Raw genomic sequence first — 12,525 nt, forward strand, 5'->3', positions numbered from 1 at the left:
GATGGGTCCCCCTCCTGCCCGCCTTCTCACAGAGCCACGTTTCAGGGCTCACTCCTGGCCGGCCCTTTCCAGACGCTTCTCACGGACTGATGAGGGCTGAGCACCAAAGAACCTTCCATGGCCGGGCCCGACGGTGGAGGCCAGCCCCACGGTGACCCTCGCCACCCATTCCTGTACTGCTTGTGGGCCACTGGGACCCCAGGCCTCATCTTCCTAGGTGCGTCCAGCCTGGAGCCCCAGGAACAGCAGCAGTGCTTGCTGAGGCCAGGCTGCCCAGCCCCTGAATCCCCGGGAATGTTGTGCCTCGCTGGGTGTAGGACTGGCCAGGTCAGACTCCTTCATGGAGGACGTTTAGAAAGTCATGTAATTAAGCTGTTAAAGAAAAAGTGACCCTAGAGACACCTAAGCCAGGATGCAGTGGTCCTGCCATCTGCCTCATGCCGGACACGGGTTCTCAACCAAAACCTGCTCGGGCTGTATTCCGTCTCGGCAGTCAGCCTGCTCAAGATGCCATGAGGGCTTCGGTGGGACAGTCCGGCTCACCTCCTTCCTTGTGACCTGGCTCTCGCGGCCGCTGGCCCGAATCACAGGGACACCGTTTTCTGAGATGCAGATTCAGCAGGAAAGCAAATCCACAGAGCCGCCACATTCACAGCGCGAGGAAGACCAGATTGGGTTTGTATTTTCTTTTTTACTTCTCCAAATTTTTCTTACTTCTACAGGTGTATGAGCGGTTAATAGATTAACACTGTTTCTGCAAGCCAGCTGGAAAGAGATCTCAGACTAATCAAATTTTAATAGACCTTATAATCAGCTGAATTTCCCCCAGAGGCAGACAAGTTCTGTCAGTTCGTTTGGTCTGGAATGCATTTATGCCACGGAGCCCGCCGTCGGTTCCTGCAGAAGCCCGAGGACAAGACAAGCAGCGGTGAAGGTCTCATCGGGACGGGGGTCTCCGGGAAAGCCCTGAGCGGGACCCCGAGTGCCCCGCATTCCCAGGACGCTCTTTGAGCGCCACTCTCACAGCCAGGCTGGAAACTCTGTCTTCATTCTCCTTTTAAAATCCCTAAGGGGCATAACGTGGAGCAATTTCATCATCCGGAGCCCTGAACATGACCACTGCTCGCTGGGGACTTGACTGCTTTGTGTCCTGGCACTTCCCCTGGGAAGAGTTAGCCAGACCAGAAAAGGCTCGGCTGCCCCCATCAGCTGCTCCCTGCCACCTGCCACCGGCAGCGGTCATGAGGGGTCAGGCTGCACGGCTCCACCCCAGGGCCCTGTGCCCCAGCCCCAGTGTGGACACGGGCTGCGTGGTCAGAACCACAACTGGAACTTGCTGGCCAAGGGGTGTGGGGCCTGGGCTGGGGCATTCCCTGAGAGATCCCAAGTAGAGACGCGGGGAGCCCCCGATGACCTGTGTGGCCGCACGCAGACGCACATGTGGACGAGCAGGGGCTGCTCTGGGTGGGATGATCATCATCTGCGGTCACCGGCCCTCAGAGCAGCGCTCAGCAGTGAGACCCCGGCTCTGCTCTATGGGGTCATCATCTGTCAGGGTGACACCTGCTGCTGGCTGAGCTCCGGTGCGTGGAGCCTTCTCGGTCATTTTGTTTCGTTTCTGGAGCTGTGGGTTAAGGGCTGTTGTTCCGGAAGCAGAACCCAGTCGGTCTGTCTCCCAGTGGACGCTGCCCACGCAGGCAACACCTTTGGTTGGTGGTTCCAGCCACACCTGGTCCCAGACCCTGGACCCCTCGAACAGGTGGAACATGACAGGTGTGGGGACGAGTGCAGACAGAGGACCAGGTGCGTGCCGAGGCTGTCCAGCCACACAGTGGGAGGAACGCATCAGGGTCCTGCAAAGTGCTGGGGCCCCGAGCCCCCCAGACTACCCCTTCCGCGAGATCTCCACTCACGATGGCATGGTCCACGTTTCTCGGAGAGCTGAGCACCGGCACCGTCCTCAGAGCCCAAACCCCGGCATCTAGTGAGAAGCAGAGACTTGCTGACACCCGGAACGGCCGTCGGCCCAGTGACCACGAAGCCTTGGGGCTCTCCAGGGGCAGAGACTGTCTTTCCAAACACCCCGATTGGGCAGCGCCGGAGCCCACTCGCCTGCATGTGCTCATTCCTGGGGAGCCACAGACGCACACGTGACCTGCTGGCTCTGGACCCAGCTCTGGTCTGCACGCGCTGGGTCGGCGGGAAACCAGGTGACGCGAGGGGCCGAGGGCCGTTCAGGAGGACTCCTCTGCCCACTTCTGGTCCGGGACTTCCTGACGGCTACTCAGGGAGGGGCCTGGTCCTGCTGGGGCTGCTCCCGCTCTGGTGTGGCCCCCGACCGACCCCCGTGTCCCTGTGCTCTCCGCTGGCTGTGCTGGTCCTGCCGTAGCTCCGGGAGCAGCTCATTTCCATACGCTGCCACCTTCACGGTGACCAGGAACTGGGCGGGGGGGCATTGGCCAGCCGGTGTGCTATGCCAGAGCCTCTACCAGCCCAGCCACCAGGTTCTCAGGAGATGCCCCCAGGAGCAACGGTCCCCAGCAGGCCAGGCCTGATTGCCGTGTACACGCTGCCTCTGCCGGGTCATACGTGGCCGGAGCTGGTGTGGGTGGACATGAAGCCCATCCGCGAGGCTGCTCCACGGTCCCACCCCTGTGACATCAACAGTTAGGGCCCAGGCACATGGGGCCTGAGTGGGGCTGGCCCCAAGTCGGGCAGGTGCCAGATTCTGTTGCTGCCTCTCAGCCCCTAACGGTTTACAAGCAGACACGCTGTTCGCCCGGAAGCCCCCCGGCACCGACTGCCAAAGTTTGCATGTCCCCCAGCTTTCAGTTCAGCCCGATTCAGCACAGCTTAGCCACTGAGGCTCAGCCGGAGTCCCCCCAACACCCCACAGACGTGGCCCTGACATCTACCCGTGGACAGAGTCCAGGCCGCCTTCCGCTGCCTCCTGCCCTTCTCCCCCAGCCCCCCAGATCAGCCCGGAAATCCCGGCCAGCCCTTGAGGCTCTCACCGGGGCTGGGGGTGGCCCGAGAGGGCCTGCAGCCCCCCGACTCCACGGACGCAGAAATGGACGAAAACTGCAGCGGGAGGCGGAAGGTGAGGCGGCAGAGACGCGCGGCCGTGGGGCCCAGTGGGTTTCTCGGGGCTGCGGTAGGAGCTCAGACACAGAGGACAGGTCGATCGATAACCTACTTAGAGGACCGGGGGGGGGGGGCGGAGGTGGGTCCTGGGTGCCCAGTTCGGGTCAGAACCACCTGGGTGATGTCTCCCCACTGCCCGCTCCCAGGGGAAGGCCTGATCTGCTACGGCTGCCAGGGCTGACCCGCTAACACGGTCCCCTCCTGCCATGCTGCGGACTTCGGGACAGACCCAGAGTCATCTCTGGGATTCTATCATGTTTGTGCCCGGCCCCACTCTGCCGTGGCCGCGCGGGACCTGCAGGGCAGCAGTGGCGGGTGTGCCGAACTTGCCTCCCGGCCGAGACGCCGGGCTCCGAGCGCCAGCAGGCCGCCAGCCTGGCCGGTCCCGGGCACTCGTCTGAACAGGGCCCATGGCCCGGGCACTCGCCTGAACATGGCCCACACCCAGGTGGTGTTTTTATAACGGTAATGAAAGGAAAGCGCGCTCGTAGGAAAACAAGCCAAAACTCAGCAGAGAACACAACAGAGACACGGTGGGACGTGACCTCGCCACCGTCCCTCTCCAGAGCGTCCGGCACCCGAGGGTCCGGCCAGGCTCCTTCTCTGGTAACGGTTCACAGATTTAACGATGAGGCGACCTCCGTGTGTTTTAAGAAGCAAAGTGCGCAGGACGCCAGGACGCTAGACACGCCCTCAGGGCGGGGAGTCCCCACACACACCTCCGTGGACCCTCGCGGTTCGGACGATGCCCCACAGCATTGCGTCGGTGAACCCCCAGCGCTCCCCTCCCGTGACCACAGCAGGGCCCTGTTTTCAGGACGGAGAACCCCGCATGTTTACCAGGTCACATGTTCCTCCCTCCCTGCCCGCATGGGGAGCGTGACCGGAAGTGTGTGGCCACACGTGGGTTTCCTTCCGTGCCCTCATGCGTCTCTGTCATTTCCAGCTCCAAGGGTTTGGGCACCAGATGCGTCTCCAAGCCACGGGCGGTGCCTGCCACTGGGAACCGCGACTTCGACTTGGGTCAAAGCTACAGATCTGGGTCACTTTTCCAACTCAGGGGTCTGTGTGTCATGCGTGAATCGTGTTTGTCAGGGACACGCACGGCCCCTTCTCCCGCTCGTGCCGGGAGTTTCTGGGGAGATAGCTCCGGCCCTGCCCTCGGCGCACCCAGGGAAGGATGAAGAGTGGACGTGCCGACCAACGGTAAGGGCCGCGGACCCGGAGCAGAGAAAGGAAGCAGAACACCAAGGAGGGGGTGGCGGGTCCCGGATGCCGGCTGTGGCCACCACGCCCGCAGGGTGACGCAGTCAGGAAGGCCCCTCGCGCGGGGCCGTCGGAACTTGCTTCAGGTCCTCAGGGCTTCGAGGAAGAGCAGGGCCGACCTTCTGGGAACAGCAACCACCTCACCGAAGACAGCCAGAGTGTTGTGTGACGCAGGGCCTGATGGGCAGGGTCCTCACCCAGTCACTGCGGTCAGCCAGCCTCGGCCACCGCTGGAGCCGTGAGCCCCCTGCCTGTGCCCCTGCACGCCCAGCCCCAGGCCAGCCGTGGGCTCCCTCTGGCCGGGGGAGGGGTAGGCTGCAGAGGAGAATCCCGAGCCCCCCCCCCCCCCCCCCCCGCCGCACAGCATCTAGGAACGGGGGCCATTGTGAGCACCCCGTGCCTCTTCCCCATGTGCCCTACTCACATGGACACCCCCAGGCCGCCCGTGTCCTCCGGATGCTGCTGTCCGCAAGCCCCCCTCCAGGATGGGATCTGGCCACCCTGCCCTGCCCCTACCACACCTGCCCAAGGCAGAAGCCCCAGCCCCACATGGCGTGGCCTTTCCATCGGGGTCCTGCTCGTCTCACTTGGGGGCCTTGGGCGTTCTCAAGGACCGTCCTGCTCCTGCTCCTGGGTGTGCCAGGCCCAGTGGTCATGGGCAGCCTTGGTGTGCCACACACGGAGTGAGTCGGGGACCTGCCTTTGGGCAACACAGACGCAGTCGGCCTCCGAGGTGGGTCTGAACTTCCTCTGGTGACGACTTCCAAGACATGCCCCCGCCCTGGCCTCTGATCCCTGGGCAGCTGGCGATGTTTCTAGACCCGTACCCACTGCTCTGTCCGGAGGTCCTGGAGTCCTCTGCAGGAACGGATACACCAGGGTACCAGGTGCTGGCTGCGGGGGGGGGGGGGCTCCCAGAGACCCCGGAGGCCTGGGTCGGGGGTGCCTGCCCTTGGAATCCCTGGTTTTGCGAAATCTTTGCTTGGGAGCAGGAAAGACCTCCCAGAACCCCAACCTTCCTGTAGGCTCAGCTCTAGGTCACCTCCTCACAGAGCCTCCAGGATGCCCTGGCCCTACCTGTCCACGGGTCCTCAGTCAGCGGCCCACATGTCCCCTCCCCTTGCACTGGGCAGCGGGGGGGCTGGGCCTTCCATCAGATGTCTTCAGTGTCCAGGGGGAGCAACGGGGAAGGAGCCTGTCAAGGTTACCCAAATATCGGTCACAACCAGAGACTTCAAAACATAGACCATCCTGTTCCTTTGGGCTCTGGGACGCTCTAATCATGCATCAGTCAGCCCCTGCTCGGTGACACCCTGCGTAAGAAACATCCCCAACGCCAAAGCCCCGTGGCTGGTTTCCCAGGGTCGCCTGCCCTGCTCCTTGGGTCTTCTGGCCCTGGGCTGGGTCTGAGATGTGCCCTTTTCCTCCAGAGGGAAAGAGCCCGAAAACTGGTGGACACACAGGGTGTCTGAAATATTCTGCTTGGGTCAACAATCACCCCTTCTGCTCACCTTTGCTTGGCCACAGCAACCCCATGGCGGCATCATCAGGAAGACAAGTGCAGTCCTCCCAGGAGAAGCAAAGCAAGTCACCCGGCTCGGCAGCAGAACTCTGGCTGGTGTGGTGGGTGAAGTTCCCTCGAAAAATTTCACCAGATACGACCGTTCCTGGGCCCTTCGTCATCAAGTGGGGAGAGCTCACTGGGTCTCTGTAGACCAAGCCACGTACTGATGCCGCAGGCCACCAGCACCCGGAGGAGTGCCCGCACCCCTGACCCCATGGCAGGAGGGGCTGGTGGGCCAGGGCACTGCACACGGCCTCGAGCCCCTGGGCCTCCCGTGGCCAAACCAGAGCACTGGGCCTAGCTCACTCCCCTTCCCAGCCATGCCGAGCCCATTGCCCAGGCAGGTGGACGGCCAGGCAGCATGCAGCACTGGCCAGGGGTCCAAAGACCCCCACACATTACAAGGAGCCTGGGGGAGGGGGTGCATAGAGCCTCACACGGCAGGTGCGTCCCCCGGAGTCAGAGGAGCTGTTCTCCGCAGCCTGGATGTTCCCCACTTATTGGCTCTTATGGGACAGTACACCCACCAGGCTAGGGCAAACACTAGGGTCTCCTAGACCAAGGCCCCTGCACGCCCCATCACTGGGATAATGGGACAGGCCCCAGCGCTCTTGCCTGAGACCCTCTCCTGGCTGGGGTCCAGCCCTCCCCACCCTCAGTGCTCAGTAACCCCTAGAAAGCAAATTGGCTCTCATCAGAGGCATTCCTTCGCCGGAGGCAGAACCCTGACATCCTCCTCCGGAACTCGGGGGGCCCCCAGCTTCCTCCAAACTGTCCTGTCTCCTGGAAAGCAGGCCCCACCCCCAACCGAGTGCCTCAGTCACTCTGTGACCCACTAGGGGCCTTGGGACCTCCCGTTACAGGCAACCCGTGGCTGTATCCACTCAAGTGACGGGCAGGTCCTAAGGGCCTACGAGGGAGCAGACAAGGTGGTTCAAGTCAGGGAGCATGGCCCTGCGCGCAGGGAGGGGCAGAGACAGCTCCACGGTGAGGGCAGCCCCTTCCACGTGGCCAAGGCCTGCAGGACACACAGGGAGAAGGGGCACCTGAGCGGTGGACACCACCCGCCCCCTGGGGAGGTGCTGCCGGGGCACAGCCAGGCCCTCTGCCATGATGCCCCCACGATGTGGGGGCTGGGACCGGGTCTGGACGGTAGCCAAGAGCCCTTCTGGAAGCCTCCACCTGGCCAGTCCTGTCCCGTCTGGGAGCACAGTGACGGCCGCGGAGCAGCGGCCCTAACACAAATCTTTTACGTGGTGCTCAATTAGCACGTTTGGCTCGCAGTCAGACGCCCCCACCCCCGGGAGAGCAGCCCCCGGGAGAGAGCTCATTACCCACGATTGCACATCTGGGGCCCGCGCAGCCCTGGGGAATGAGCTCTGAGCTGTGATTTACGGCCACTTCCCTTTGTCCTTTCCTCAAGGAGACAAGATTCTTGGGACCCCGGAAGAGGGCTTCTGAGACGCGGTGTGACGGCCGCCGAGGACTGGCTTCTGCAGTCCTGATGCGGGGCGGCCCCTCCTGGGGGGCCCTCCTGGGACTGGGACCTGGGCTCAGGTAGAGCTCCCCTGGCCTGGACCCTGTGTCCTCACGGCACAGGGGAGGGGTTGGTTTCCAGCATGGCCCAGGTCCCAGGGAGTGGCAGGTCCCTCTCGCTGGGTGCTGGGCGTGGAGAGGGGGCTGCAGCCTGACCCATTCTGGAATGTGGCACATGGGTGTGGGGGCAGGGGCACGGGGCTCTGGGAGAGTCGGCGCCTCTCAGAAGCACGACCACGGAAGAAAGCGGCAGGGCGGGCCTGAGGGCTCAGGTTTGCTGCGACCTTGGCGACCTTGGCGTGGACCGGCCCACCGCGAATCCCCTGTCTTGGGCTCCAAACTCCCTCTGCAGGGGAGCTCACTCCAGCTGTTGGCTGCAGGTGTCCCCTGGGCTGGAGCCTGTGGGGTGTCTCTGTGGAGTGTGTGGGTCCCAAGGGGGGTACCCTGGAAGTACAGGATGAAGACAGACCACCTGGAGGGGCCATCGTGACTGCAGAGGTCCGGAAGCCAAGAGTGAGCCATGACGCTCTGCCCAAGGAGGGTGGGGTGCCCCCGTCGTAAGATGCTCACGAGAGCTGGTGACGGTGGCTGTAACTGGCTGCGTGTCAGCGGAGGAAGGAGGCACCTGCAGCCCTGAGATGTCTGTGGACTCATGTCCCCGAAGCAGAGGTGACCCTGTGTTGTATGGCCAGTCACAGGTCACAGCCTGCACGCAGCCCGTACCCCCCTGCGTGGGGAGCAGGTGTGCCGATGTGAAGACCCCTCCTGTCGAGCCCTTGTGGGGGGGCTGCACACACTCGCAGAGGAGGGGAGTGAAGCCCCCAGGGCAAGACACCAGGAACAGGCAGGTAATTCTGGGGACGGGACGTTTTTTCTGGTGCATAGCTTTTAAACAAAGAAAGGCCCTGGAGTGAGGGGGAGGAGCTGGGGGTGCAGGGGGGGGGCAAGGCAGGGCTCATGGGAGCACTGGGGGAGGTGTCCCCTGGCCATCCAGGTCCCACCCCCCCTTACTGCTGCCCAGATTCCTGGCCAAGAAGGAGAGGGCAGCTGGGGCTCCCCAGCACCCCAAGCCTGCTCCCAGTCCCTCGCCCCTTCCTTAGCACAAGTTTGGGACCCCCTTCCAAGGGCCCCTCCCAGCTGCCGAGGGTACCGGCCTTCGCAGACCCTGCCAGCCTCCTCCTGCCCACCTCTCCGTGCCCAAGATGCCCTGCAGTTCAGGGCACCCAGGGGACCCTCGCTGGTATCTATCCCTGGGGAAGCCCAGACTCCTCCAGGACCCTGACACAGAGCTCTGAAGCCTGGGACCCACATGTGTGTCCATCCCTTCATCCGGAGCATTTTATCAGTCCCCGAAACACCTGAGCAGGTCGAGTCCTTGCTGACTTGGATGCGGACAGGACGCCGCGCCCAGAGCCGGTCACTCAGCAGATGCTGCTGGGCAGAGGGGCCTTGGGTGTTTCTGGGACTGGATCCAGGGGACCCTGCTCAGCAGCGTGGGGGGGGGCGGGCAGGGGGGAGGGGAGGGGTAGGCAGGATGAGGGGGAGCAGCTAGCTCCTCCTCATGCATGCCCTGCCCAATGCAGGGCCTTTTAGGCAGCCCCTGGTCACTCCTCCATCAAGGGCAGGGGCAGGCTAGGTGATGTCTGCCAGCAGAGGCTCTTTGCATGTGGTGCTGGAGGGCGGGCAGTGGGGGCTCTTTTTGGTGGGGGAAGGGGTGGGATTTGCTCTAGCTCCTCCTTCTTGAGCAGCCACAACACTGTGGCCTCCTGGGCCTGGGCTCCAGGGTCCTGGGGCCCCCAAGTCCTCCCTTAACCTGTGGGCTCTGCGGCTGCAAGGTCACATCTGGGTCACCTCAGTGGTCCCTTTCCTTCTTTTGGCTCACGGCCTCCTGGGTTAGCAACCCCTGAATCAGACCCCACTGCGGGGTCTCATCACGCAGGTGGTTGAGAGCTGTGGGAATAAAGCCCTCTGCCTGGTGGGGGGTGCTGTGGGGTTGGGGGGTGGCAGCTTCCCGAGATCCTGGCCCAGAGCGGTCATGGTCATGGTTGGGGCAGGTGGCAGCTCAGGGACCTGTGATGTCCCCTTCACTGACAGAGTCTTAGAGGACTCACTGCTTCTTCACCGGTGGAGCCGGAATCCAAGCTCCCGACCAGTGTCCCACCTTCCCCCAAGGAGCCATGCTGCAAGCACACCTGAGACCACCTGTGCTGACCCCACCTCCCGCAGGCTCTTGCTGAAGCTTCTCTGCTAAGGTTTGTTGCCCCCCCCCACCCCGGGCGCCTGCACTGCCTAGCGGGGCCCTCCCAGGGCACGCCTGGTACACAGTAGGTGCCAAAAAAAAAAAAAAAAAAAAAACACGGGGTGCATAAAAGCCTGTACCAAACAGCCCGCTCTCCGCCTTCCGACCACAGACCACGTGTAAGTTTGCAGGGAAAGCCCCCATCTTCCTTTGTAGGACGTTTTCAAGACCAGAAGGTGGCATTCTCTAACCTCTCCGCTCTGGGGCGTTTCTTCCCCGCCGGCCGCCTCGGACCTTCCCCGAGGGAAGAAGGAACTGAAGGGGGTGCGGGTAGGAGCCCCAGCAAGCGGGTGGAGGGGGCGCGGGTCAGAGGTGTCAGGCAGGGAGCCTTCCACACCCGGGACAGGGGCACTGCAGGGAGTGGGACCCGAGGCGAGGGTCCAGGAGAGTGGAAACCGTCCGGTCGCTGGCTTGCGAACCCCGAACCCCGGAGCGCCGGGCAAGGTTGGATGGCTGGGGGGCGCGCCGAGACCCGCACCGCGCACCTCACTCCCCCAGCGCGCACTCTCTCTCGGGCCCCTGTCCTACAGCCTCGGCTGGCTCCCCCGGGGGCCGCGTTCGCTGAGGCCACAGGAGACGCCGCCGCACTCGCGACCCCAAGCGTTCCCGCCGGGGCCCAAGGAGGGCGCAGCGACGTGGACAGACCCAGGGTCGCTGAGGCGCAGGACAGCGACTTGGGGGCTCTTTTTCCTCCGCGGTAAAACAAAAACAAAAGCAAAAACCGGCTGACAGGCTCCCGCCTAGAGCGCCGCGTTGGGGTCCGCGCTCTGAGCCGGGGCCGCCAGCACCCTTTGGAAGGAGAGTGCGCCCCTGTCGTCCCGCCCCGGCGCGCCCCTCCTGTTCCGCCCCGCGGCAGCCTCGGGTCGCCCCCGCCCCTCCAGGAGTTAGTGGAGCAAAGAGGCGGACCTGAGGGACGCGACCCCGCCCCTACTCGGCTCCGCCCACTGGTTCCGCCCCCGCCGGAGCCCCGGCTTGGGCCGCCAAGCGTCTGCCGGGGGTAGTGGGTTTGGGGAGCCCAGAGCGGCCCCAGTCCTGCGGGGAGAGTGTCCCCGAGCCCAGGCTGTCGGGGCGCACACAGGCTGCTGCTAGCTCCGAGGAAGTGGGGCGTGTTCTAAGCGAGACGGGCGGGTCTCGCGGCGGAGTGACCTGCCGCCAGAAGCTGCGCGGGAATCCCGGGAGTCCCAGAGGGGCGCTGCCAGTGTCCTGGGGGTCAGCCTCCGCCGGGACAGAGCGCCTGCGGGGCGGCCACACCGGGATGGGGCAGGTGCGGCCGGGGAAGGACGCGGGGAGAGAGGAACGGCACCGCACACGAAGCTGAGGGCCCCACGCGCCCGCAGCCTCACCCCGCAGCACGGTGCCCCGATCCGGGGGTGAGCACCGAAGGCCCGCCCAGCCCCACAGGCCAGTGGCTGTCCGATTGGATCTGGCGCAGGGACCCTCAGAGCCAAGACCCCACCACTAACTGCCCAAAACGAAAACAGAGTCCCAAAGGACACCGTGGGAGCGGACGCTGGGTCCCTGCACGGAGCCGGGACGCTGGCCTTCATCCACACCGTGCACGCCCCCGCGGGCTCGGTGAAACCGGAAAGTCGTTGCTGACAAACCGCAGGAGGCCCCAGAGAGGCCGGCCTGGCGCACTCTGCCCAACCCTGGCCAAGCAATGCCGTCTGTTCCCTGGCCTTGGCGTCCTGTCTGGAGCAGGCAGTGAGTAACAGTAAGAGCCCACAGGGTTTGACGTGACACCCCACGCGAAAGGGTGAAGGCCCAACGCCCAGCATTTCACTCCGCGCCTGTTCTCTGCGGGCGCCCAGGGTCCACTGCGATCTAAGTTGAATCCCACAGCCATGCGACGCGCTGGGGGGCTTTTCCTACCGGAAGGGAACAGCTGCCCCACCCCCACCCCCACCCCCGGGCCCCTGTGAAGGCCCCCGCTGTGTCCAGTGCACTTGGAGAGCGCATCCGTCCAGGCCCTGCATGTGGCCGCCGCCAGCCCTGCGTCCTGGGCTTTGAGCCCGGTTGGTCCTTGCTCTGTGGTCTCGGGCGGCGCTCCACGAGACCGCGGCCTGTGGGCTCGGTCGCGGGGGTTCGGGGCGAAGCTTGAGGCTCAGGCTGCCTCCCGGGAGCCAAGCTGAGAATTCGCGACAGGGAAAGGCTGCGCCGCAGGCCCTCACTGTCCCCGCGCCCCGGCCGGGCAGAGGGCAGTGCCGCGGGCTGGGAGGGAACCGGGAACTGTCCGCCTGGCAGCGCCCGCGAGTCGCCGGCCTCGCGCGTGGCCCCGGGATGGGTCCCAGCAGCCGCCGCGGAGTGCTGGGGAAAGCCGGGCAGATTCGCGCTGGCCCTTCGGCATGTGGACTACGCGGTCCCCGCGCGTCTGCGTCCCACAGAAAGTTACCCCCAAATGTTCGGGCACTCCTGACACCTGAGCCCGGGGCGGCCGGGAAGCCGCCGGGGCGGGTTTGGAGGCTCCGGCCGTGCCCCGACGACGGCGCCGCCTGGCTCCCCGCGCCGCGCACCTGGGGCTCTTCACGGAATGGGGCGCACAGAGCGTGCAGAGCGGATCCTCAAATCTGCATTCTTTCGGGCGATAAAATATGTTCTCGTATTTTTTCCTGATTTCCCATTAAAACCTTTGCCTAACTAAACTCCCATCCAACGGGATTTATTTCGTCCCGGGGGAGATAAATCAGGGGGCAAATTTACAGCCGGGGAGGCACCT

Source organism: Mustela putorius, unplaced genomic scaffold (genome assembly GCF_011764305.1).
Source record: "Mustela putorius furo isolate JIRA1106 unplaced genomic scaffold, ASM1176430v1.1 tig00003909_pilon_pilon_pilon, whole genome shotgun sequence".
NCBI lineage: Eukaryota > Metazoa > Chordata > Mammalia > Carnivora > Mustelidae > Mustela > Mustela putorius.